Source organism: Aulonocara stuartgranti (genome assembly GCF_965226115.1).
Source record: "Aulonocara stuartgranti genome assembly, chromosome: 7".
Classification (NCBI taxonomy): Eukaryota; Metazoa; Chordata; class Actinopteri; order Cichliformes; family Cichlidae; genus Aulonocara; species Aulonocara stuartgranti.
Window position 1 is genome coordinate 13,770,516 of NC_138945.1, and position 3,837 is coordinate 13,774,352.

Here is a 3,837-nt window from a genome sequence, read left to right on the forward strand (position 1 = left end):
ATTCTTTACAAATCCTACCATGTGGATTCATGGATTTTTTTTTCACATTCTGTCTCTCACAGTTGAAGTGTACCTCTGGTGCAAATTACTGACCTCTGTCATCATTTTAAGTGGGGGACCTTGCACAATCGGTGGCTGACTAAATACTTTTTTGCCCCACTGTAGATCTGGGTCTAACTTTGAGTTTGTTAACTCTGCAATCGGCAACTCTGAGTTTTTTTTTGTTCCAGAACAACTAATCAGCTTTGGAGCAGACACTGCAAGGCTTGTAAAGTAGCGACTAGTCAATCACAAGTTTGGCTCATCCAAATGTGTACTTTGCTTTCTCCGCCTCTAATGGGTCCATAAAGAACAAAATAAACACGTTGTATTCAATAAGACTTGAAACTAGCAACTGAGACTTGAAATCATCAAGAAAAGTATTTACTGAGGATACACATCAAAGGAGCCAAGTGACTTTGGACTTCTATGCAAGTTCTTTTTGTAACCAGAGGCCCACTGCTGGTTACTAGAAAACAGATGTGGTATCAAGTTACACACATACAAAGCACAGGTCTTGAACTTCATGTAGCTCAACTGCAATAAACTGAGTTTACAGCAGTCATTTTGATAATAAATACTAATAAAATTAATCTAGGCTTACAATTAATCTAGGCCTGAGATGTACCTCTAACCTGGCGTCTTCGGCCCGGAGGGCATTATTAAATGTTAGGTTGTTGATGAACAGGGGTGGAGGACTTGCGGTGGTCTTTAGGAATAAATTCCGGATACGGCAGCTGTCCCCACCTATGTTTGCTAGCTTCGAAGCACAACTATTGGAACTTGCTGGTCCCCCCCTGGCTCTTTGTGTTGTGGACTTTTATCAATGATTTTGCTGACTTTTTAGGATCTATTTGCTTAAATTATAACTGTCTTCTTATTGTTGGTGATTTTAACATTTATATCTGTTGTAAAGACGATAGGCTTGCCAAAGACTTTCTTGTTTTAGCTCTTTTAATCTTACTCAGTGGGTAAATGCTCCAACCCACTCTAAAGGTCACACACTTGATTTGGTTTTCTCTCATGGAAAACCACATCCCAGTGTTGCTAGTGTCAGGGGAACTAGCAACACTGGGATTTCTAACCACTTTCCAGTCATTTTTGATGCTGATCTACGCAAAACTGATCTGAACCTTGGGGGCCCTCGATGCCTTGCCGGTTCATTGATTCTGGGACTGTGGCTGAACTTTCTGCGTTTTTCTCTGAATCTGTGCTCTCTGATACGGCTGGCATCACACAGTCTTTATTTGATGACTTTGCCAACTCCCTACTTGCTATATGCACCTCCATACTGGACTCTGTGGCCCCTATAAAAGTGAAATGTCCTAGAAGCTGTTCCCGACCTTGGTTAAATGACTCTACACGTGCCCTATGCCGTACCTGCTGTCAAGCTGAGAGGCGGTGGGAAAAGGATAGGCTCCAGGTGTCCCTTGATATTTTACGCAGGACGCGCTTGGAATTCCAGAAATCTGCTAAGATGGCTAAAGCGGCTGTTCTGTCAGCCATCGTTACGAATAATAGTCATAATCCACGCGTTTTATTCAATATTTTTAACTCCTTGGTTAACCCTTATCCTGAAGCATCGTGGCTAGCTTCTTCGGCTCTTTGTGAGCAGTTCTTAAATCACTTCACTGATAAAATCTCCACCTTAAGAGCCTTAAAAGCTTCGGGGATGTGCCAAGCCCCCGCTTTACACTGCTCTATGACACTTGCTCAGTTCGAACCAGTGTCACTTCCTACCCTTAAGGGAATTAAGATAAGATAAGATAAGATAGAACTTTATTAATCCCTCGGGTGGGTTCCTCTGGGAAATTCGACTTCCAAAAAAAAGCACAGCAACGACCGAAGTTACAGTTATTGATCGTCTAAAAATCTCAAATTCTGTTCACGACATTCTCCCATCTCGCATTATTAAGGAGGGATTTAATGTAATTGGGCCTTGTATATTATCACTAATCAATCTTTCTTTGTCAATGGGTTGTGTTCCGGCTGCCTTTACACATGCCGAAGTGAAACCTGTTCTTAAAAAGCGTTCCCTAGATCACTCAAATCTCGCTAATTACAGACCTATCTCGCAACTTCCGTTCCTGTCAAAAATCCTCGAGAAGATTGTCCTATCACAACTTCAGACCTATCTGAATGAGAATAACATCTGGGATAAATTTCAAACTGGGTTTAAACTGCGCCATAGCACGGAAACAGCACTTTTGAGGGTCTTCAATGATCTTCTTTTAATTACTGACTCTGGGCGCCCCGCCGTCTTAGTTTTGTTGGACCTGTCTTCTGCTTTTGATCTGGTGGACCATAATATCCTGTTAATGAGGCTTGAACTTCTGGTTGGCATTACGGGTATGGCTCTTAGTTGGTTTAAATCCTACTTATCGGAGAGGTCCTTCTCTGTCACGATGGGTACCTACTCCTCTTCCATTGCCCTCGTTACCTCAGGGGTCTGTATTGGGTCCTATGCTATTTTCTCTATATATGTTACCCCTTTGTCGTATTATTGAAAAGTACAAACTCTCTTATCATTGCTACGCGGATGACATTCAAATTTATTTTGAATTGACTGAGGATGAAACTTCATTGATACTTCGCTTCTTCGATTATATAAGTGAAGTTAAAGACTGGCTGCTGAGCAATTCTCTTATCCTTAATACCAAGAAAACGGAAATTTTAATATTTGATAGTCATACCCCTAGAGCCCATCTAACTGGTGTCCTTGGGCCCTTCGCTGATTATCTTTCCGATTCCGCAAGTAATTTGGGTGTTTACCTGGACGGCTCCTTTAAGCTTGACAAGCATGTGTCCTCTGTTATTAAATCTTGTTTCTATCAACTTTGTTTAATTTCTAAGGCCATGCCATACTTACCACGTGAGGATCTAGAAAAGCTTATCCATTCCTTTGTCACATCCAGGTTAGACTATTGCAACTCCCTATACACTGGGCTTCATTCTGCCCTTCTTCGTAGATTGCAACTCGTCCAAAACGCCGCGGCTCGCCTTCTAACTGGTACTCGTAGGTTTGAGACAATCACCCCAATTCTCACTGGCTCCCAATTAAACACCGCATTGATTTTAAAATCTTACTGCTTACTTATAAAATCATAAATAACATTGCACCCAGCTACCTTATTGATCTCCTTAGTGTGTATACTCCCGGTAGAATGCTGAGATCGTGAGACCAATTGCTCTTGGTACAACCTAGGTCAGGGCTGAAAACCAGAGGTGACCGTGCCTTTGGTTCAGTTGCACCTAACCTCTGGAATAACCTCCCTCATACTATTTGCACATCTGACTCAATCCAGACCTTCAAGTCTTGATTGAAAACCCACCTTTTTAGCTTAGCCTTCCCGGCCTCCTAGAGCAGGCCTTTTAAGTGTTCTTTCTTGCCTTCCCCTTTCCTCTCTTTTGCCTATATTGTTTTTATCGTTAAGTCTTGCTTGCTTATCTGCGTGCTTGTATGCTTGGTTAATCAATGCCAGCCATCTGCTAGCTTATCTGCATTTGTATTTTACTACTGTTTTATTGGATTATGTGAAGCATTTTGGCTACCTCTGGTTTTAAATGTGCTATACAAATAAAGTTGTATTGTATTGTATTGTCTTTCATGTTAAACTGAAGGCTATGAAAAGATTTTCATGCCTTTGAACAGCGTGAGTAGTTAAACATATTTTAGTAATAATTAGTAACTATGAACTAGTGGCCCCGAAAAAATTAGCTAGATGCTCCACAGGAGGTGCCCTGAGGGCTAAATAAATACACATACAGCAACAAGAAGTAATCTTTTATTATGGCAAA